The 25,385-nt window shown below is 46.9% G+C and overlaps 1 protein-coding gene across 2 annotated transcripts in view; it reads left to right on the forward strand.

Annotated features, from left to right (window-relative positions):
- The first annotated feature begins 830 nt into the window (after window positions 1-830).
- C1H4orf48 (chromosome 1 C4orf48 homolog) overlaps window positions 831-25,385 on the forward strand; it is a 43,254-nt gene continuing 18,699 nt past the window's right edge. The window contains exons 1-2 of one of the 2 annotated variants that reach the window (XM_056554945.1): window positions 831-861; window positions 984-1,098. The gene's annotated coding sequence lies outside the window, so the exon portion shown is untranslated. Of the gene's footprint in view, window positions 862-983; window positions 1,099-10,085; window positions 10,243-25,385 lie in introns of those variants that run through there. The other variant, XM_056554944.1, reaches the window with a different exon arrangement.

Raw genomic sequence — 25,385 nt, forward strand, 5'->3', positions numbered from 1 at the left:
CCCTGGCGTCACGAATAGCAAGGGTTAACAAGCACCCTTTAGTCACTGCACAGCCACACTCCCCATACCCTACTCCCCCAAGCTATCACACCTGTCCTCTACATAGACAGTGATATACAGCTCCCAACAGATCTTTCTTATTTTTATATGTAAGGATTTGCTTTATCTATATTAGTTATCTACTTATTTTTGTTTAATCCTCACTTTTTCCTATTTCGGGATGACATTTTGGGGGCTTCAGAACCAATTATCAGGTTTTCATAGAGTTATGGTCTCAACATACAATAGTTTCAACATACAATGGTCGTCCTGGAACCAATTAATATTGTAACTTGAGGGACCGCTGTAGTAGTGAAGGGACATATACTGCAGAAATGTCCTCTACATATAACCAGCAATAATGGAGCCAGTTGAGCCCACTAATTCAAAGATCTTGGTGGTTAATTGCAAACAGTGGTTTTAAATGTGTGTTCTTCCTATTTTTTGCACTTTTTGGACCCTTATATTAAAGTCCTGTAAAAAGTTCATTTGTTCATGAAATGGTTGGGAACAAAGGGGGAGATTTATCAAAACCTGTGCAGAGGAAGAGTGGTGCAATTGCCCATAGCAGCCAATCAGATTGCTTCTTTCATTTTCCACAGGCCTCTAAAGAGGCCTGTGGAAAATGAAAGAAGCAATCTGATTGGTTGCTATGGGCAACTGCACCACTCTTCCTCTGCACAGGTTTTGATAAATCTCCCCAAAAGTTTTTTGACCACCTCTGCGTGTCCATACATTTAATTTACCCTCCAACCATTGGTCTCTCCCTCTTTTTCAATAGTTTCTGTATTTGGCTCACAAATTCCACCTGCTCAGGAAGGGGTGAGTCCAAGGCAAGCACTGAGTCCCCCCTTACTCACCATGCATTCCCTTCGCCTGCTGCGCTGGGTCATTTCATCCAATCACTGCAGGCTGCTATGTAACCCCCTCCTTTTTGTTTTCAGACAAGAGACTGATAGACAGGACAGGAGTGAGCACAGAGGAGCTAGTCCTGACCTCACTGGGACAGACCTTAGCTGGGACAGATGCTGCTGCAGCCAGACGGGAATGTTATGGATGGTATGGGGACTCCTAGTAGTCTTTTTTTTTATAAGCCATGACTATAAACAGAAAAAAAAAATTCTAGAAAGGTTAATGTTTTTCCAACATATAACAAGTTTTTGAACCTGAGAGTGCCGATTTGCCACTGGGCATAAATACATGAATGCCCTGCTTTGCGCCACCATCATATGGGTAACTGGTAATGGATTTCTCAAGGACTCTGAGGAAAGTGATCTGGATCTGGAAGGGTCTATTCCAGGGGTCCTCAAACTACGGCGCGCGGGCCACATGTGGCCCGCGGAGCGCATTTACCCGGCCCGCCGGGTGTTTTTGCCTTAGGACATCCCTGTGTTCCGAAAGATGCTTTCGGAACACAAGGATGCCTCTGAAGTCCCTGCGGCCCGCATTTACTTTAAAAACGCGGGGACCGCCGGGAGCAGGCGCACGCAGCGACGTCACTGACGTCCCATGCGTGCGCCCATGGCAACTGAGCGCGGAGCAGAAGAGAAGAAGCAAGGACGCGCGCGCTGGTAGTAGGTAAGTGTTTACCAGCGGCGCGTCCCTTCGGTGTTCTGACCACCGATCCTCCGGTCCTGCTATGGCCGGAGCGGTGGTCGGAACACTGAAATGGGGCAGTACACAGGCATACAGCCTCCAGCCATACTTTATGGCTGGAGGCTGTATGCCTGTGGGGGAACATACTGCCAACATAATTTGGGGGACTATACTGCCAGCCTAATGTGGGGGAACATACTGCACCTAATGTGGGGGAACATACTGCACATAATGTGGGGGAACATACTGCACCTAATGTGGGGGACTATACTGCACCTAATGTGGGGGAACATACTGCACCTAATGTGGGGGACTATATTGCACCTAATGTGGGGGAACATACTACACCTAATGTGGGGGACTATATTGCACCTAATGTGGGGGAACATACTGCACCTAATGTGGGGGACTATATTGCACCTAATGTGCGGGAACATACTGCAAGCCTAATGGTGGGGTACTATATTGCACCTAATGTGGGGGACTATATTGCACCCAATGTGGGGGAACATACTGCACCTAATGTGGAGGAACATACTGCACCTATTGTGGGGGAACTATACTGCACCTAATGTGGGCGAACTATACTCCACCTAATGTGGGGGACTATACTGCACCTAATGTGGGGGAACTATACTGCACCTAATGTGGGGGAACTATACTGCACCTAATGTGGGGGAACTATACTGCACCTAATGTGGGGGACTATATTGCACCTAATGTAAGGGACTATATTGCACCTAATGTGGGGGACTATATTGCACCTAATGTGGGGGAACATACTGTAAGCCTAATGTGGGGGACTATATTGCACCTAATGTGGGGGAACTATACTGCCAGCCTAATGTGGGGGACTATATTGCACCTAATGTGGGGGACTATACTGCCAGCCTAATGTGGGGACTATATTGCACCTAATGTGGGGGAACATACTGCCAACGTAATGTGGGGGGACTATATTGCACCTAATGTGGGGGAACATACTGCAAGCCTAATGTGGGGGACTATATTGCACCTAATGTGGGGGACTATATTGCACCCAATATGGGGGAACATACTGCACCTAATGTGGGGGAACATACTGCACCTATTGTGGGGGAACTATACTGCACCTAATGTGGGCGAACTATACTGCACCTAATGTGGGGGACTATACTGCACCTAATGTGGGGGAACTATACTGCACCTAATGTGGGGGAACTATACTGCACCTAATGTGGGGGACTATATTGCACCTAATGTGGGGGACAATATTGCACCTAATGTGGGGGACTATATTGCACCTAATGTGGGGGAACATACTGCAAGCCTAATGTGGGGGACTATATTGCACCTAATGTGGGGGAACTATACTGCCAGCCTAATGTGGGGGACTATATTGCACCTAATGTGGGGGAACTATACTGCCAGCCTAATGTGGGGGACTATATTGCACCTAATGTGGGGGACTATACTGCCAGCCTAATGTGGGGGACTATATTGCACCTAATGTGGGGGAACATGCTGCCAACGTAATGTGGGGGGATTATATTGCACCTAATGTGGGGGAACATACTGCAAGCCTAATGTGGGGGACTATATTGCACCTAATGTGGGGGAACTATACTGCCAGCCTAATGTGGGGGATTATATTGCACCTAATGTGGGGGAACTATACTGCCAGCCTAATGTGGGGGACTATATTGCACCTAATGTGGGGGACTATACTGCCAACGTAATGTGGGGGGACTATATTGCACCTAATGTGGGGGAACTATACTGCACCTAATGTGGGGGAACACACTGCACCTAATGTGGGGGAACATACTGCAAGCCTAATGTGGGGGACTATATTGCACCTAATGTGAGGGAACTATACTGCACCTAATGTGGGGGAACTACAACCTAATGTGGGTGAACTATACTGCACCTAATGTGGGGGAACTATACTGCACCTAATGTGGGGGGGGGGAACTACAACCTAATGTGGGTGAACTATACTGCACCTAATGTGGGGGGGGGGGGGGAACTGCTACCTAATGTGGGGGAACTATACTGCCAACCTAATGTGGGGGAAGTATACTGCACCTAATGTGGGGGAATTGTACTGCACCTAATGTGGGGGAACTGTACTGCCAACCCTAATGTGGGGGAACTGAACTGCCAACCCTAATGTGGGGGAACTACAACTGAATGTGGGGGGATCTATACTGCCAACCTAATGTGGGGGGAACTGTGATTAAACTGGCCCCCCATTTAAAAAGTTTGAGGACCCCTGGTCTATTCCATCAAGGCAATCTAATCCTAAATACAATTGTATCCAGAGACGTGTGACATTCTGATTATACTAAACCCCACTTCCTGGCATTTTAGGCAAGAAGCTCTTCCATATTTAATGAATGTTGAGGATGTGTTTATCTGCGGTAATTTTGTTAAATGTTGCGCAATCACATCTTGCTAAATATTACATATTCCTAATCAATCACAATTAGACTTTGATTCTGTTTAGGTTTAAAGATTCATAGGACTTGGATTAAATTGATGTTACTATCATGTGTTTCTATCTATTGATGCTTTCGGCAGTTGATTTCTCATCCTTACGATCACAGTAATGCAGAGCTAGGTTTTGCGCCATTCACGGCAAATACAGGCTTAGGCTACATGGTGACCATTCAAATCTGGTTGCATTGAGACCTAAAAGGGGATAAGTGTCTGATCTCAGGGGGTCTGGCTGCTGGGACCCCCTACAATCTGCTACCTGATGCCCGGCTCTCTGAGAGGAGTTCATGCTACAGACGGCACATGCCCCAATCGTTTTTTATGGGAGCACCAGAAAGGCCCCAGTGCTGTACTTGGGCATCTCCAGGCTCCCATAGAAATGAATGGAGCGTGTGGCATCTGTAGCATGCGCTCTTCTCAGAGAGCAGTAGATCGCGGAGGGGCCCAGCGGTCAAACCCCTGTGATCAGACACTTATCCCCTATCCTGTGGATAGACGATAAGTTATTTTTCACCGGATTACCCCTTTAATATAACCACAGCGCAACAGCTGGCAAAAGTTCATACTTGCTGGATTTTATTGCAGCCACATTCACTAGAATGATGTGCCTTTGTGATATTTAAGGGGTTTTGTCACTGTAGAATAGGGGATGACCACTGGGACTCCCATGATCTTAAGAAAGAGACTCCTAAAGATCCTGTCTGAGTGTGCAAACTCACCATTAACAGGGCTGAGTATGTGCCCTAGTGCTCCATTCAGAAGAGAGCTTTGGGAATCCCATTCTCCATATAGTGGGGGTTCCTCTGACCATTCTGCGGATTGCAGATTGGGGATAAGTGTCCATGGTGGTAAAAACCCTTTAATGTTGTATAGCCATGTCACCATGTTGTCCTATTTTTATGAGCATGTGTGGCACTCTCTTCAGTAGTGTTTGGAGAGGCACCCTGCATGCAGCTGCACATCACCATATTGCCTTACCCTTATGAGGATTTGTGGCACTCTCTTAAGTAGTGTTTGGAGATGCACCCTACATGCAGCCGCACATCACCATGTTGCCTCAGCCTTATGAGGATTTGTGGCACTCTCTTAAGTAGTGTTCGGAGATGCACCCTGCATGCAGCCGCACATCACAATGTCCCCCCTAGCCTTATGAGGATGTGTGGCACTCTCTTCAGTAGTGTTTGTGTTATGATTAGGCTAGCTGGATGTGGATCCTCTGTGTCAGCGAGGGATTGGCGTGGACCGTGTCGGTGGATCGGTTCTAAGTTGCTACTGGTTTTCACCAGAGCCCGCCGCAAAGCGGGATGGTCTTGCTGCGGCGGTAGCAACCAGGTCGTATCCACCGGCAACGGCTCAACCTCGCTGACTGCTAAGAAGGCGTGGGACAGAAGGACTAGGCAGAGGCAAGGTCAGACGTGGCAGAAGGTCGGGGCAGGCGGCAAGGTTCGTAGTCAATGGTGATAGCAAGAGGTCAGGAACACAGTAATGGCAAACACAATAGACGCTTTCTCCAGGCACAAAGGCAACAAGATCCAGCAAGGAAGGGAAGGGGAAGTGAGGTTAGATGGACAGGGAGCAGGTGGAAGCTAATTGGACTGCTTGGGCCAGGCACCAATCATTGGTGTACTGGCCCTTTAAATCTTAGAGAGCTGGCGCGCGTGCGCCCTAAGGAGCGGAGCCGCGCGCGCCAGGACGTGACAGCCGGGGACCGGGACAGGTGAGTGACTTGGGATGCGATTCGCGAGCGGGCGCGTCCCGCTATGCGAATCGCATCCCCGCCGGCAATGTCAGTGCAGCGCTCCCAGTCAGCGGGTCTGACCGGGGCACTGCAGAGAGAGAAACGCCGCGAGCGCTCCGGGGAGGAGCAGGGACCCGGAGCGCTCGGCGTAACAGTTTGGAGAGGCACCCTGCATGCAGCTGCACATCACCATGTCGCTCTAGCCTTATTAGGATGTGTGGCACTCTCTTCAGTAGTGGCTGGAGATGCACCCTGCATGCAGAGGCACGTCCTAATATGCTGCCTGCTAGTGAAAACTGGCAGGCAGCATATAACTGCAATGCTTTGGAATACTAAGTATTCCAAAGCATTAAAAAGTGTAAAAATAAATAAAATAAAAGTGTAAAAATAAATAAAAATGTAATAAAAGTGTAAAAAAAAAAATATATATTAAAAATACATTTATTAAATTAATCTAATAAAAAAAAATGCATAATATGTAGGATCGCATTGGCGGACATCCGCAGCATGTAATATGCTGCGGATGTCCACCATGTGATCCTACACATTATGCAGCAGTCACGGTAATGAGCTCCCTGCTGCGGCTGGGTAGCTTTGTGTGTCCACTCATAGCAGCGGATTTCCCGCCAGCAGTCATGAGCGGACACACTGAGCTACCCAGCCGCAGCAGTGATGGATATATTTGCCATGAGCGGGTGCTTATTCGCACAACATGGCGGATATATCCATTAGGAGCCTTAATTGTCACAGACAGACGCGTTATACTGACAGCCGACCAAGGACCAATCAGAGAGGTCCCTGGTCCAGCCAATAACTTGTAGGGGTGCGTTATATAAATGGGGTCACTTGTGGGGGTGGGGGTACTGTTCTGCCCTGAAAGCCAAATGGCACTCCTCTCCTTCTGAGTCCCACCACAAGGCCAAGGAACCATATATGGCCAAAGCGGGGGTATTTCCGAACATGGGACAAGCAGCTAAATAAAATATAGGGTGCATTTCTTTCAGTATCAGAAGTGATGTACAAAAAATATGTCCCCCCAAATGATGCATTTGTGAAAAATTGCAAATTTCGAATTTTTAACACTGACTTTGTAATAATTCCTGCCAAAAAACTATGGTGTTAAAATACTCACTGTACCCCCTAGCGAATACCTTAAGGGGTCTAGTTTTTAAAATGGGGTCATTTGGGGGGGGGGGGTTCCTATGTTCTACTACCTTTTAATTTCTGCAAACCTTGCATAGCACACAAAAAAAGATGTACTTTTCAAATTTTCTAAATTTTCTAAATTTCAAGTTAAATTGTTAGGCTTCTAACTAATTTAAAATGTTAATTAAAGACAAAAAATGACCTCAAAATAAAGTAGACATCTGAAAGTATAAGTTTCATAAACTATTTGGTCAGTATGTATAAATATATGCACCCTATTAGTGTTAAAATAGCAAAAAATCGTAATTTTTTGTAAAAATTTCATGATTTTTTGCATTGTAAAAAAAAACTACAAATGATATCGGCTTACTTTTACTATGTACATGAAGGACAACTTGTGACAAAAAAAACAATGTCAGAATTATCGTGATTGGCAAAATGTTACCAGAGTTATTCTCTAATAAAGACAGACATCCCCGATTTGAAAAAACAGGCCTGGTCTTTCAGGGGCGTACAGGTTTATTTGCATTGGTCCTTAAGGGGTTAATTGCGAATCTAGCAGAGTGCTTAGGGATTGACATACTCACGGTTTGGTAACGATCAGCCGTTGCCGCAAGGCTCAGGCCTAAACTGACTGATGACAGCAGCGCAGATCCTTCTCTTATGAAAGCCCGGGAACAAGAGAGCGAGCTATGGCCGCCACTCCCTTATATGGGCAGAGACAGGGCCGTTTTAATTGGTCCGAATATCTTTCACTCACTATTACAAGGAATTGTGGGCGCAATATGTCACAAGGACCTCCAAAGGTCCTCAAGCAAAAACCAGATCACGTGACCCGCAGGTCCTGCTACGCTCCGTACAGGTAATTAACCACTTATATACATTTGTACAATTATATTTATATAAATCCTGAGTAAACTGTAAGATAACTAATATCTAGATGAGAGTTGACAAGGGGTGGACTAAATAAGAAGGACCCCGACGTCCTAGGGACTCTGGCTATGGGGACCTATCTACAGGTACCGTATAGGATACGGTACCGGGACACCACACCCATATATCCTGTCATTACAACATATTGCATAATGTCATAAAGTGAAAATTTAGCTCCAGTGTGACATCTTTACTCTTCGATCTTCACTTTGCCTCATGAAAAGAGCTTATGCAACTTTGTCTTGGAAGACATTGTACGGTTTTAATGTGACTCAACAGACCTAGTCAGTGTTCTGGCTACAATGAGTAGACAGCTGACATTTGCCTGGTGACTAGTACCAAAGTGACGACAGATAATAAAAACATACAAAGGAGAAATTGTAAAAATATATAGAATGTCGCAACCATATACTAATGTGGTGTTTCCCAAACATGGTGCCTCCAGCTGTGGCAAACCAACTGGGAGTTGTAGTTTTTCCACAGTCAGAGGCACACTGGTTGGGAAGCACTGCTCTAGAGCCATATAAAATATTCCGTTACGCAATTTCTTGATGCAGAGACATGGCAAATTTATGCTGTAGAATCCAATGTTTCCGCCGTGTGCACATTGAAAACATTGAAAACAATGGGACTCTGCTGCAATTGAATTTCAAAGCTGAATTTTTCTGCCGGATTCTGTTTGGAAATTTAGCCTTGTAAATGGGGCCTTAGGGCTCACTCACACGGCTAAATTTCTACACGGAATTCAGCAGAAAAATAAAAAAATTCTGTTGCAGCGGCCTCCCATTGTTTTTAAAGGGATTTTGCTGCACCGCGCATAAACATCTGCCACGGAAATTCTAATCCCGTACTCCACATTTCCGATTGGCCCTAGTGCCATCTTGTTCTGCCATCCCCTGCTGTCCATGCAATGTCATTTCCTTGTGGGTAGGGTCACACGTAGGGTATATGCTGCATATTTTGCTGCGTATTTCTGTGTATTTAATTTTAATGGGTTGGAAAAGACGCAGCAAAATACACAGCGTATACCTTATGTGTAACCCTACTCTAAAGGGGTAGTCCAGTGAAAAACAACTTATCTGCTACAGATGGCACATGCTCCATTCATTCTCTATGTGTTGTACTTGGGCATCTCCGGTGCTCTCATAGAAAAGAATGCTGTCTGTAACACAAGCATGCGCTCCTCTCAGAGATCTGGGGAGATAAGGAGAGAAGTTGTTTTTCCCCAGACTACCCCTTTAAAGGGGTACTCCGGTGGGAATTTTTAAAACATTTTTTTAACCAACTGGTGCCAGAAAGTTAAACAGATTTGGAAATTACTTCTATTTAAAAATCTTAATCCTTCCAGTACTTATCAGCTGCTGTATGCTACACAGGAAGTTGTGTAGTTATTTTCGTCTGACCACAGTGCTCTCTGCTGACACCTCTGTCCATGTCATGAACTGTTCAGAGTAGAAGAAAATCCCCATAGCAAAACTCTCCTGCTCTGGACAGTTCCCTTACATGGACAGAGGTGTCAGCAGAGAGCACTGTAGTAAGACAGAAAAGAACTACACAACTTCCTCTGTAGCATACAGCAGCTGATAAGTACTGGAAGGATTAAGATTTTTAAATAGAAGTAATTTACAAATCTGTATAATTTTCCAGCACCAGTTCATTAAAAAAAATTGTTTTCCAGCAGAGTAATCCTTTAAAGGTCTCACTTGCTTAGATTTCTTTGTTCCTTCGCACCCGTATATGCAGAAATCTTAACTGCCTGTCGCCACCACTAGGAGGCAGTCTGTATGTGGCTGTCAATATGAGCCATATACAAGTGGAAACAGATTGCCCCCCTAGTGGTGACAACAAGCATTGAGGAAGAACTGTGCAAGAAAACCATAATATAATTATTTAGTCTAACGATTGGCACAAACTAGTATTTACTTTATTAGGGGGGGAGGGAAATGTTCCTAAAGTCAAAAAATGGATTATAAAAAAATGGGGAACCCGAATATTTCGGCATGTATGCCTTTGTTGCCCCACAAGGCCGGGATGCAGATCCTGGATTCATCTCTCATTCTCTGTCCCTTCTGCAAGAAACATATTTAATGCCTTAAAATAAATCCGCACTCCCACCACCCCTTGCCCTTCATCATATCAGTCGTCTTAGGAGCACCATTGCGGAGACGGCTCGGTTGCTATGACGGCTCGCCATGGTAACAAGCATCACCTAATTTACTGCGCACACAGCACTTGCTCTCAAATGCTGAGCTGCTAGCAGATCGGAGCAGCCATTTCTGATACTCAGAAGACAAAAGAAAAGCAGGGGACAGGTACAATGCATGAAACCTCATCCTCCATCGCTGCAGATCCTCACGGATTTCACATATCATTGCGCTTTGCATGCTGACAACAACAGCTTTTATATAGAACGTGTAGATCTATAGTGTATGACCTACCTATAAGGGGTTACAATGTCACTACCAACCTGAGCTGATGTTATCGGCAAAGGAATAGGCTGGGATGATGCAATGAACAATATATATATATATACACACACACACATATTTATATAGTATACATAGGCAGACGGGCCTTATAGTGCATTGTGGTGATGAAGAGTTAACATACATTGTTGGCTTACTGCCAAACCTATGTGAAAATTACTGATAACACATTGTTACGCTATTGTATACTATTGACAAATTACAAACTCAGCACTGCTCCACCATACAGACTCAGCACTGCTCCACCATACAGACTCAGCACTGCTCCACCATACAGACTCAGCACTGCTCCACCATACAGACTCAGCTCTGCTCCACCATACAGACTCAGCACTGCTCCACCGTACAGACTCAGCCCTGCTCCACCATACAGACTCAGCTCTGCTCCACCATACAGACTCAGCACTGCTCCACCATACAGACTCAGCACTGCTCCACCATACAGACTCAGCACTGCTCCACCATACAGACTCAGCACTGCTCCACCATACAGACTCAGCACTGCTCCACCATACAGACTCAGCACTGCTCCACCATACAGACTCAGCCCTGCTCCACCATACAGACTCAGCCCTGCTCCACCATACAGACTCAGCAGTGCTCCACCATACAGACTCAGCACTGCTCCACCATACAGACTCAGCACTGCTCCACCATACAGACTCAGCACTGCTCCACCATACAGACTCAGCACTGCTCCACCGTACAGACTCAGCACTGCTCCACCATACAGACTCAGCCCTGCTCCACCATACAGACTCAGCCCTGCTCCACCGTACAGACTCAGCCCTGCTCCACCATACAGACTCAGCACTGCTCCACCATACAGACTCAGCACTGCTCCACCATACAGACTCAGCCCTGCTCCACCATACAGACTCAGCCCTGCTCCACCGTACAGACTCAGCCCTGCTCCACCATACAGACTCAGCACTGCTCCACCATACAGACTCAGCACTGCTCCACCGTACAGACTCAGCACTGCTCCACCGTACAGACTCAGCACTGCTCCACCATACAGACTCAGCCCTGCTCCACCATACAGACTCAGCCCTGCTCCACCATACAGACTCAGCCCTGCTCCACCATACAGTCTCGGCCCTGCTCCACCATACAGACTCAGCACTGCTCCACCGTACAGACTCAGCACTGCTCCACCATACAGACTCAGCCCTGCTCCACCATACAGACTCAGCACTGCTCCACCATAGACTCAGCCCTGCTCCATCATACAGTCTCAGCACTGCTCCACCATACAGACTCAGCACTGCTCCACCATACAGACTCAGCACTGCTCCACCATACAGACTCAGCACTGCTCCACCATACAGACTCAGCTCTGCTCCACCATACAGACTCAGCACTGCTCCACCATACAGACTCAGCACTGCTCCACCGTACAGACTCAGCACTGCTCCACCATACAGTCTCAGCCCTGCTCCACCATACAGACTCAGCACTGCTCCACCGTACAGACTCAGCACTGCTCCACCGTACAGACTCAGCCCTGCTCCACCATACAGACTCAGCACTGCTCCACCATACAGACTCAGCACTGCTCCACCATACAGACTCAGCCCTGCTCCACCATACAGTCTCAGCACTGCTCCACCATACAGACTCAGCACTGCTCCACCATACAGACTCAGCACTGCTCCACCATACAGACTCAGCACTGCTCCACCATACAGACTCAGCTCTGCTCCACCATACAGACTCAGCACTGCTCCACCATACAGACTCAGCACTGCTCCACCATACAGACTCAGCCCTGCTCCACCATACAGACTCAGCCCTGCTCCACCGTACAGACTCAGCCCTGCTCCACCGTACAGACTCAGCCCTGCTCCACCATACAGACTCAGCACTGCTCCACCATACAGACTCAGCACTGCTCCACCATACAGACTCAGCCCTGCTCCACCATACAGACTCAGCCCTGCTCCACCGTACAGACTCAGCCCTGCTCCACCATACAGACTCAGCACTGCTCCACCATACAGACTCAGCACTGCTCCACCGTACAGACTCAGCACTGCTCCACCGTACAGACTCAGCACTGCTCCACCATACAGACTCAGCCCTGCTCCACCATACAGACTCAGCCCTGCTCCACCATACAGACTCAGCCCTGCTCCACCATACAGTCTCGGCCCTGCTCCACCATACAGACTCAGCACTGCTCCACCGTACAGACTCAGCACTGCTCCACCATACAGACTCAGCCCTGCTCCACCATACAGACTCAGCACTGCTCCACCATAGACTCAGCCCTGCTCCATCATACAGTCTCAGCACTGCTCCACCATACAGACTCAGCACTGCTCCACCATACAGACTCAGCACTGCTCCACCATACAGACTCAGCACTGCTCCACCATACAGACTCAGCTCTGCTCCACCATACAGACTCAGCACTGCTCCACCATACAGACTCAGCACTGCTCCACCGTACAGACTCAGCACTGCTCCACCATACAGTCTCAGCCCTGCTCCACCATACAGACTCAGCACTGCTCCACCGTACAGACTCAGCACTGCTCCACCGTACAGACTCAGCCCTGCTCCACCATACAGACTCAGCACTGCTCCACCATACAGACTCAGCACTGCTCCACCATACAGACTCAGCCCTGCTCCACCATACAGTCTCAGCACTGCTCCACCATACAGACTCAGCACTGCTCCACCATACAGACTCAGCACTGCTCCACCATACAGACTCAGCACTGCTCCACCATACAGACTCAGCTCTGCTCCACCATACAGACTCAGCACTGCTCCACCATACAGACTCAGCACTGCTCCACCATACAGACTCAGCCCTGCTCCACCATACAGACTCAGCACTGCTCCACCATACAGACTCAGCACTGCTCCACCATACAGACTCAGCACTGCTCCACCATACAGACTCAGCACTGCTCCACCATACAGACTCAACACTGCTCCACCGTACAGACTCAGCACTGCTCCACCATACAGTCTCAGCCCTGCTCCACCATACAGTCTCAGCCCTGCTCCACCATACAAACTCAGCACTGCTCCACCATACAGACTCAGCCCTGCTCCACCATACAGACTCAGCACTGCTCCACCATACAGACTCAGCACTGCTCCACCATACAGACTCAGCACTGCTCCACCATACAGACTCAGCACTGCTCCACCATACAGACTCAGCCCTGCTCCACCATACAGTCTCAGCCCTGCTCCACCATACAAACTCAGCACTGCTCCACCGTACAGACTCAGCACTGCTCCACCATACAGACTCAGCCCTGCTCCACCATACAGACTCAGCACTGCTCCACCATACAGACTCAGCACTGCTCCACCATACAGACTCAGCACTGCTCCACCATACAGACTCAGCCCTGCTCCACCATACAGTCTCAGCCCTGCTCCACCATACAGACTCAGCCCTGCTCCACCATACAGACTCAGAACTGCTCCACCATACAGACTCAGCCCTGCTCCACCATACAGACTCAGCACTGCTCCACCATACAGACTCAGCACTGCTCCACCATACAGACTCAGCACTGCTCCACCATACAGACTCAGCACTGCTCCACCATACAGACTCAGCACTGCTCCACCATACAGACTCAGCCCTGCTCCACCATACAGACTCAGCACTGCTCCACCATACAGACTCAGCACTGCTCCACCATACAGACTCAGCACTGCTCCACCATACAGACTCAGCCCTGCTCCACCATACAGACTTAGCCCTGCTCCACCATACAGACTCAGCACTGCTCCACCATACAGACTCAGCACTGCTCCACCATACAGACTCAGCCCTGCTCCACCATACAGACTTAGCCCTGCTCCACCATACAGACTCAGCACTGCTCCACCATACAGACTCAGCACTGCTCCACCATACAGACTCAGCCCTGCTCCACCATACAGACTCAGCCCTGCTGCATCACGTTTCATTGCCTTTTATCGCAGATTTGTTATATCACGGACATGACGGTGATATGTATAAATGGTAGGCGATTGTTAGGGTTTAGGCCCTAAAAGTCACTATGGGGTTAAGGAGTGATGCTCTGCGGTGACTGGCAGAGCGGTGTTCACACTGCAGAAAGGCGACTTAGTGATATTTCCTGCAGAGGGTTCAGTAGGAGCACTTTAGGAGCTAAGGTTTTGGCTGCCTGGTCTATGGGTAACATTACACGTCATGAATAAGTCATGAGCAGAATGGCCGCCTGCTATTTATTTTTGCCTCCAGTGTAAAGATTTTCATGTTTGTTTGGTTAGTGGAGAATTATTAGTCTCTGAATTGTGAAGGAGTACTCATCTATCTATCTTCTATGCATCGCTCTATCTATCTATCTATCTATCTATCTATATATATATAATATCTTCTATCTATCTCATATCTATCTATCTATCTATCTATCTCATATCTATCTATCTATCTATCTATCTATCTCATATCTATCTATCTATCTATCTATCTATCTCATATCTATCTCTCTCATATCTATCTCTCTCATATCTATCTATCTCATATCTATCTCATATCTATCTATCTATCTATCTATCTCATATCTATCTATCTCATATCTATCTATCTCATATCCATCTCCTATTAGTGTTGCTCGCGAATATTCGCAATTCGAATATTATTCGCGAATATCGCATATTCGCGAATTCACCAATATAGCGCTATATATTCGTAATTACGAATATTCGTTTTTATTTTTATTTTTTTTATTTTTTTCTTCACAGTACACATCACAGTGATCACCCCTCTCTGCTTCCAGCTTGTGTGGTGTAAAGAAGGCTCTAATACTACTGTGTGAGACTGGCGCGCGAAAATTCGCATATGCTAATTTTCGCATATGCGAATATTCGCATATGCTAATTCTGTATATGCTAATATTCACATATGGTAACTTTCGCATACGCGAATATTCGCATATGCGAAAATAAACCGAGAATATAACGAATATGCGAATATACGCGAATATATGACGAATATTCGTCCATATATTCGCGAATATTCGCGAATTCGAATATGGCCTATGCCGCTCAACACTATCTCCTATATATCTATCTCATATCTATCTCTCTCATATCTATCTATCTCATATCTATCTATCTATCTCATATCTATCTATCTATCTCCTATCTATCTATCTATCTATCTATCTCCTATCTATCTCCTATCTATCTATCTCCTATCTATCTATCTCATATCTATCTATCTATCTATCTATCTATCTCCTATCTATCTCCTATCTATCTATCTATCTATCTATCTATCTATCTCCTATCTATCTCCTATCTATCTCCTATCTATCTCCTATCTATCTCCTATCTATCTATCTCATATCTATCTATCTATCTATCTCATATCTATCTATCTATCTATCTCCTATCTATCTATCTCATATCTGTCTATCTATTCGTTTATGCCTCACATCTATTTATCAGATATCTATCTATCTATCTGAGGATATTTTTGCAACTTCCTGACATTTTCACGCCATACTTTCTTCTTTAAAAGTGTTTGTGGTGTAGTGAGAAGGACCTTAGTCTCCGGCAGCCGACACTCTTACGTTAATTTACTAAAGAAATTCACATAAATTGTAGAGGAGATCTGCACCCATCATAGGGGACCTTTGTAAAGATTTATCAAAACCTATGTAGCGGATGAGTAGTGCAGTTGCCCATAGCAACCTATCAGATCGCTTCTTTAGAGGCCTTTTTAACCCCTCAAGGACTCATGACGTACCGGTACGTCATGAGTCCGCTCCGATCTATAACGCGGGGCCACGGCGGGTCGGGCCTGGCCTCTAACAACGGCCGGGACCCGTGGCTAATAGCGCGCGGCACTTATTGCAGTGCAGCGCGCTATTAACCCTTTAGACACCGCGTCTAAAGTGAAAGTGAAACCATGCCGGTTAGCTCAGGGAGCTGTTCGGGATCGCCGCGGCGAAATTGCGGCGTTCCGAAGAGCTGCTGGACACGAGGAGGGTCTCCTACCTGCCTCCTGGTGTCTGATCGCCGAATGACTGCTCAGTGCCTGAGATCCAGGCATGAGCAGTCAAGAGGCAGAATCATCGATCACTGGTTTCCTATGAGAAACCACTGATCAATGTAAAAGATCAGTGTGTGCAGTGTTTTAGGTCCCTACGGGAGCTATAACACTGCAAAAAAAAGTTAAAAAAAAGTGAATAAAGATCATTTAACCCCTCCCCTATTAAAAGTTTGAATCATCCCCCTTTTCCCATAAAAAAAAAAACAGTGTAAATAAAAATAAACATATATGGTATCGCCGCATTCGGAAAGGTCCGAATTATAAAAATATATTGTTAATTAAACTGCACGGTCAATGGCGTGCGCGCAAAAAAATTCCAAAGCCCAAAATAGTGCATTTTTGGTCACTTTTTATATCATGATCAATAAGTCCTATCAATGCAAAAATGGTACCGTTAAAAACTTCAGATCATGGCGCAAAAAATGAGCCCTCATACCGCCCCATACACGGAAAAATCTAAAAGTTATAGGGGTCAGAAGAGGACAATTTTAAACGTATACATTTTCCTGCATGTAGTTATGATTTTTCCAGACGTGTGACAAAATCAAACCTATATAAGTAGGGTATCATTTTAATTGTATGGACCTACAGAATAAAGATAAGGTGTCATTTTTACCGAAAAATATACTGTGTAGAAACAGAAGCCCCCAAAAGTTACAAAATGCCATTTTTTCCAATTTTGTCTCACAATGATTTTTTTTTCCGTTTCGTCGTAGATTTTTGGGTAAAATGACTGATGTCATTACAAAGTAGAATTGGTGTCGCAAAAAATAAGCCATCATATGGATTTTTAGGTGCAAAATTGAAAGAGTTATGATTTTTTAAAGGTAATGGGGAAAAAACGAAAATGCAAAAACGGAAAAACCCAGAGTCCTTAAGGGGTTAAAAATGAAAGAAGCAATCTGATTGGTTGCTATGGGTAACTGCACCACTCTTCCTCTATAAATCTTCCCCCGGAGTACAGTTTGTGGCACATGGACAGCCATGTGCACCTCTTAATAAATTTGGCGCATCTTACTGCAGCTTAATATTCATTTGCATTGACAAAAAAAAAAAACTATAATCATGTCACCTCATTGCATTGCGATTGCACAGCATGAAATGTTATCTGCCTCCAGTAGCCACCAGCAGGCACTCAGGAGCTAACAGTATATTGTTATACAGGGATGTGCATTAATCTTCTCCTGGGTAGAGCAGCCGCATGGAATCCAATTCTAATATTATTACTATTATAATATCTCCTTCTTGAAAGGTTTTGATAAATAGACATATTGTATGGAGCTGCTACAACAGTGTTTTCCAAACAGTGTGTCTCCAGCTGTTGCAAAACTACAACTTCCAGCATGTCTTGATAGCCAAAGGCGGTCCTCGGCATGCTGAGAGTTGTAGTTTTGTATTTCCTCAAAGTGGGGGTGTCTCAGTAAATGGGTGTCTCAGTAGCTAAACACCCAGCAACAGACGCATACCTAGTTCCCCTTGCACCCCTGACAAGGTCCTGTATCAGCGCCCCAGCAAAAGCACCCCCCCCCCTTTCTTCCAATACATATAAATCAAATGACTCACAATTGATGTCTTCTCTCCTCCTTTTTTCTCCATCCGGCTCAGACCGCCATGATGACTTCTTCCTGCCAAAACTTCATCTCTTCTGCATCTGCAGGACCAACGTGTTAAGCTCCAGTGCCCTCCCCATCTCTACACAATCTCCCCATCTATAGGCCCCCAAACTGTAATAAATGCACAGTAAAAGTGTGTAGAATAGTACCCACTATATCCTCTCCCCACAGTAGGCAGGAAAATATATCCCACAGCAGTTTGTTCACTTAGTCCCTCTTAGGCAGGTATATAAGCTTGTAGGTAAATACATCCTTAGGTAGGTAGATGAATCCCCTCCCCCACCCCACATAGATAAATATGTTGGTAGGCAGGTAGCCAAGTAGGTAGCTACTTAGATGGATAGGTAGCCAGGTTTGTAGTTAAGTAGGTAGCCAGGTGGGTAACTCTCTTTGTAGGTAAGTAGGTATGTAGCTAGCTAGGTAAGTAGGCAGGAAGCCAAGTAGTTAGGTAAATAAATATTTAGATAAGTAGTTGTTACGCCTAGCGCTCCGGGTCCCCGCTCCTCCCCGGAGCGCTCACGGCGTCTTTCTCCCTGCAGCGCCCCGGTCAGTCCCGCTGACCGGGAGCGCTGCACTGTCATGGCCGTTGGGGATGCGATTCGCACAGCGGGACGCGCCCGCTCGCGAATCGCATCCCAGGTCACTTACCCGTCCCGGTCCCCTGCTGTCATGTGCTGGCGCGCGCGGCTCCGCTCTCTAGGGCGCGCGCGCGCCAGCTCTCTGAGACTTAAAGGGCCAGTGCACCAATGATTGGTGCCTGGCCCAATTAGCTTAATTGGCTTCCACCTGGTCCCTGACTATATCTGACCTCCTCCCATGCACTCCCTTGCCGGATCTTGTTGCCTTGTGCCAGTGAAAGCGTTTAGTGTGTCCAAAGCCTGTGTACCTGAACTTCTGCTACCCATCCTGACTACGAACCTTGCCGCCTGCCCCCGACCTTCTGCTACGTCTGACCTTGCCTCTGCCTAGTCCTTCTGTCCCACGCCTTCTCAGCAGTCAGCGAGGTAGAGCCGTTGCTAGTGGATACGACCTGGTTGCTACTGCCGCAGCAAGACCATCCCGCTTTGCGGCGGGCTCTGGTGAAAACCAGTAGCCTCTTAGAACCGGTCCACTAGCACGGTCCACGCCAATCCCTCGCTGACACAGAGGATCCACTACCTGGAAGCCGAATCGTGACAGTAGATCCGGCCATGGATCCCGCTGAGGTGCCGCTGCCAAGTCTCGCTGATCTTCCCACGGTGGTCGCTCAGCAATCGCAGCAGATTGCCCAACAAGGACAGCAGCTGTCGCAGTTGACCGCCATGTTACAGCAACTTCTGCCTCTGCTACAGCAGCAACCATCTCCTCCGCCAGCTCCTGCACCTCCTCCGCAGCGAGTGGCCGCTCCTAACCTCCGCTTGTCCCTGCCGGACAAATTTGATGGGGACTCCAGACTCTGCCGTGGATTTTTGTCTCAGTGTTCCCTGCATATGGAGATGTTGTCAGACTTGTTTCCTACAGAACGGTCTAAGGTGGCGTTCGTAGTAAGCCTTCTTTCAGGAAAGGCCTTGTCCTGGGCCACACCGCTCTGGGACCGCAATGATCCTGCCACAGCCACAGTCCAGTCCTTCTTCGCTGAAGTCCGAAGTGTCTTTGAGGAACCTGCCCGAGCCTCTTCTGCTGAGACTGCCTTGCTGAACCTGGTCCAGGGTAATTCTTCCGTTGGCGAGTACGCCATACAATTCCGTACTCTTGCTTCTGAACTATCCTGGAATAACGAGGCTCTCTGCGCGACCTTTAAAAAAGGCCTATCCAGTCGCATCAAGGATGTGCTGGCCGCACGAGAGATTCCTGCCAACCTCCAAGAACTCATCCATTTGGCTACCCGCATTGACATGCGTTTTTCTGAGCGACACCAAGAGCTCCGCCAGGAAAAAGACTTTGATCTCTGGGCACCTCTCCCACAGCATCCTTTGCAGTCTACGCCTGGGCCTCCCGCCGAGGAGGCCATGCAAGTGGATCGGTCTCGCCTGACCCAGGAAGAGAGGAATCGCCGTAGAGAAGAAAATCTCTGTCTGTACTGTGCCAGTACTGAGCATTTCTTGGTGGATTGCCCTATCCGTCCTCCACGCCTGGGAAACGCACGCACGCACCCAGCTCACGTGGGTGTGGCATCTTTTGGTTCTAAGTCTTCTTCTCCACGTCTCACGGTGCCCGTGCGGATTTCTCCTACAGCCAACTCCTCCATCTCGGCCGTGGCCTGCTTGGACTCTGGTGCCTCCGGGAATTTTATTTTGGAGTCCTTTGTTAATAAATTCAGCATCCCGGTGACCCGTCTCGTCAAGCCGCTCTACATTTCCGCGGTCAACGGAGCCAGATTGGACTGCACCGTGCGTTACCGCACAGAACCCCTCCTCATGTCTATTGGACCCCACCTCGAGAGGATTGAGCTATTCGTTCTCCCCGGCTGTACCTCTGAGGTCCTCCTCGGTCTGCCTTGGCTCCGGCTTCATTCCCCCACCATTGATTGGACCACCGGGGAGATCAGGAACTGGGACTCTGCCTGCCACAGGAAGTGCCTCTCCCCCCCTCCCAGTCCCGTCAGGCAAGCCTCGGTGCCTCCCCATGGCCCCCGTCCTGGTGTCACACTGCCCCGTGCCAGGCCTCGCCCTCTGCCCTCCCTCCCCATTCCCACTCCTGCTGTACTGCCTGCCGTTGAGGAAACCCTCCGTTCTTTCCCGGTGTCCTCATCCCAGGGGAGGCAGTTACCGGACAAAGAGAAGGGGAGACCTAAGGGGGGGGGGTACTGTTACGCCTAGCGCTCCGGGTCCCCGCTCCTCCCCGGAGCGCTCACGGCGTCTTTCTCCCTGCAGCGCCCCGGTCAGTCCCGCTGACCGGGAGCGCTGCACTGTCATGGCCGTTGGGGATGCGATTCGCACAGCGGGACGCGCCCGCTCGCGAATCGCATCCCAGGTCACTTACCCGTCCCGGTCCCCTGCTGTCATGTGCTGGCGCGCGCGGCTCCGCTCTCTAGGGCGCGCGCGCGCCAGCTCTCTGAGACTTAAAGGGCCAGTGCACCAATGATTGGTGCCTGGCCCAATTAGCTTAATTGGCTTCCACCTGGTCCCTGACTATATCTGACCTCCTCCCATGCACTCCCTTGCCGGATCTTGTTGCCTTGTGCCAGTGAAAGCGTTTAGTGTGTCCAAAGCCTGTGTACCTGAACTTCTGCTACCCATCCTGACTACGAACCTTGCCGCCTGCCCCCGACCTTCTGCTACGTCTGACCTTGCCTCTGCCTAGTCCTTCTGTCCCACGCCTTCTCAGCAGTCAGCGAGGTAGAGCCGTTGCTAGTGGATACGACCTGGTTGCTACTGCCGCAGCAAGACCATCCCGCTTTGCGGCGGGCTCTGGTGAAAACCAGTAGCCTCTTAGAACCGGTCCACTAGCACGGTCCACGCCAATCCCTCGCTGACACAGAGGATCCACTACCTGGAAGCCGAATCGTGACAGTAGTTAGATAAATTAGCAGGTAGATAGCTATGAAGGTAGGTGGCCTGGTGGCTAGGTAAGTAGCTATGTAGGTAAGTAGGTAGGTAGCTAGCTAAGTAGGTAAGGAGGTAAGTAGCCAGGTAGGTAGGTAGCTATGTAGGTAGATAGCTAGGTAAGTTTCTATGTAGATAGGTAGGTACATAGATAGGTAGGTAGCTATGTTGGTAGGTAGTCAGACAAGTAGGTAGTTTAGAAAATTAGCAGGTAGGTAGCTTTGCAGGTTGGTAGTCAGGTAGCCAGGTGGCTAGGTAAGTAGCTATGTAGGTAGGTAGCCAGCTATGTAGGTAAGTAGCTATGCAGATAGATAGGTAGGTAAGTACATAAGTAGGTAAATAGCTAGCTAGGTATGTGTGTAGGTATGTAGGCAGGTAAATAAGCAGGTAGGCAGACAAATAAGTAGGTAGCCAGGTAGGTAGCTATGTAGGTGGCTAGGTAGGAAACAGTCAAAATGGTAGTGTCCAGCTACCCAAAAAAAGTTTTAAAACAACAAAATGTATTAAATCATCTACAATCAAAAAACATGACAAGAAATGTCTCTAGCCTGACAGCTCTTAATTATGGCATATGTAGCTAGGTAAGTAGCTATGTACATAGGTAGGAAGATATATAGGTGTGTAGGGATCTAGGTAAGTAAGTAGAAAGCTAGGTAGGTAAGAAGGTGGCCCTGTAGGTATGTAGCCAGGTAGCTAGGTAAGTAGCTATGTTGATATGTAGGTAGGTACATAAGTAGTTAGGTAGGTAGCTAGTTATGTAAGTAGGTATTTAGGTAAATAAGCAGGTAGGCAGGTAAATAAGTAGGTAGGTAGCTAGGTATGTGGCTATGTAGGTAGGTAGCAGTCAAAATGGTACTGTCCAGTGTTTTAAAACAACAAAATGTATTAAAACTTTTTAAATCCAAAAGCATGAAAAGACAAGTCTCTAGCCTTGCAGCTCTTCAAAATGGTACATGTAAGTAGGTAGCCAGGTAGTTATGCAGGTAGGTAGGTTGCCACTTAGCAAAGTAAGTAGATATGTATGTGTAGGTAGGTAGCTAGCTAGCTAAGTAGGTAAGAAGGTATGTAGCCAAGTAGCTAGGTAGATAAATAGGTAGCTATGTGGGTAAGTAGCCAGATACCTTGGTAAGTATCTAAGTAGATAGGTAAGTAGGTACATAGATATGTAGGTAGCGAGGTACGCAAGTAGGTAGGTAGATAAATAAGTAAGTAGGTAGGTAGCTTGATAGATTGCTATGTAGGTAGATAGCTATGTAGAAAGGTAGACAGGTAGCTAGCTATGTAGGTCGGTTGGTAGCCAGGTAGGTAGCTATGTAGGTAGGTAGCCAGGTAGCTATGTAGGTATGTAGCTAGGTAGGTAGTCAGGTAGCTGGCCTGGCCATGTCTTCCTTCCTCCACAGTACAGGTGCTAATGAGTGATGTAATTGGCGCCTACACTGCATGGGGGCAGAGGTCACGGTCCTCTCTCAGTGTAGGCCACAGGTCCTGCAGTAAACAATGAGAAGCATTAAAACTGTATGTGCAAATGCCCATACAGCTAAAAGGGGCTCTCGTTCGCCTGGGAATCCTGGATAAGTGTCCTTGATCTCTATTAGTGAGCTAGTGTGCGCCTGTGCAAAATAGGCCCCTGTGCCGTACTTATGCTTTACCATTTACCCTTAAAAAAATTCCCATATTCATTATAATTTTAGGACATTTTAGAAAAATGCTTTAAAGGAATTGTTTTACCTGGATAATGCTGAACCTTTACCTATTGTCTTTTAACAAATTTTTTTAATGTTCATTTGTATTTCCTGGAGATCACCGGGCAGCGATTGGAGCTAAATTTTCCCTGTCACTAGCATGAGTTAAAGGGGTATTCCTGGCCAAAACTTTTTTTTAAATATCAACTGGCTCCGGAAAGTTTAACAGATTTGTAAATTACTTCTTTTAAAAAATCTTAATCCTTCCAATAGTTATTAGCTTCTGAAGTGGAGTTGTTGTTTTCTGTCTAACTGCTCTCTGATGACTCACGTCCTGGGAGCTGTGCAGTTCCTATGGGGATATTTTCTCATCATGCACAGCTCCCGGGACGTGACATCATCATTGAGCAGTTAGACAGAAAACTTCAGAAGCTAATAACTATTGGAAGGATTAAGATTTTTTAATAGAAGTAATTTACAAATCTGTTTAACTTTCCGAAGCCAGTTGATATATATATATATATATATATATATATAAAAAGGTTTGGCCTGGAATACCCCTTTAATGGCAACAAAAGCCTTTTCTCTCCTTAGAACCACACAAGGACAGTATTTTATACCCTGGCCGCTATAGATGACCTGCTCTTCGTGTGGGGGACAAGTAAGGGAACTGTATGTCCTTTTTCCTGCTATCTGAATGATAATCTCACTAATCTTTCATTCCTAGTGATGAGCACACAACAAGGGTCTCTTTTTTGGACCTTTATCTATATGGAATTGTTGGTGGGGGTCATGTCATTTCCTTTTTTGCAGAGAGTCATCTGTTATTGGAAATGTGCCATCAATTCCATATCATAGAGGACCTTCCTATCAGTGGGGCTGTAAAGGCCCGTTGTAATTTTTGCTGTGAAAAACCCAAAGTGGATATACCAGTCGGACTCGTGACAATGCCATTGTATCTTGTATGGATAGATATGATCTTATTTTCATTTCCTCAGTCTATTTTGATTAGTATGTTTAGTTTTTTTTTAGATGTATATGTTTATACCTGTGTGCTGCCTATCTGTATTATGAGTGTAAGGTACAGTTCGTGACACCAGGGTAACGTTAACCTCCATATTTCAAGGTTGACATAGGGAGGGTAATTCCTCAATAGTATAAATTGATGCAGGGGAAGGGCAGCATGACCCCGTGAAGCCTATTGCCTTGCTGTGACTTCTAGTCATTTGCACTCAACTGAATGGTGACTGATTTGAAATTGATATCAACCCACACTGACTTTAAGACTGTAGACTGACTGACTGATAATTATTATTCCCCCAGAGTGTTGAGCTTACCACCAGGCTTGAATTTCACCTATGCGATGGAGTTCCTGAGAGCAAATTTTAGACTTTAGACTTCTCCTCTTTTAAGGCCTTCTCAGATCACCTCAGACTTCTCCACACACTTCTCCACACTGTACCTCAGCTAGAACTGAACTCCTCCAACTCAAACTCTAGACTGAGGCTCCTCCCCCCCCTACACTACATAAGGATTAAGGTGGGGGCATCCCATTGGGGCATCAGGATCACCTGGTTCACTCTGCGATGCTTCCCATAAAGTAACAATAACACTGGAAATGATAATTTAACACAAAATGGCAACATGCCGTATACCCTGGAGCAGTAGGCCCAGAACAGAGACACCAGACTTGCCTGAAGCAACATTTAGCCGACAGGACAACATCCTGCACTGGAACACCACACTAGTCCTGTCACATGACATTATTTAAGAAAACAAAATTTCAGGTAGAAACCTGAAACGCATGACTCTGTAGTGCACCACTTGTATCACTGATTTTTATGGAATAAAAGGACTCATTCATTGCATTAATCCTGCCCAGGATCTCTCTTTTCTTCAGGATTTATAATTCCATCACTTATCTTATCAGTAATCTATGCTTTCTTCTAACATACTATCTGGGCCCAGTCTGCTGCTTCTTATCCGATTATTGGAAAGTTCCGTGCAGGGTACGGGGGCCAGACTATCAGATCTGCGGGATTGTTGGAGCAGAACTAAATGAATTTTACTGTACATACTTTGATCTTCA

The sequence above is a fragment of the Hyla sarda genome, chromosome 1 (genome assembly GCF_029499605.1).
Source record: "Hyla sarda isolate aHylSar1 chromosome 1, aHylSar1.hap1, whole genome shotgun sequence".
NCBI lineage: Eukaryota > Metazoa > Chordata > Amphibia > Anura > Hylidae > Hyla > Hyla sarda.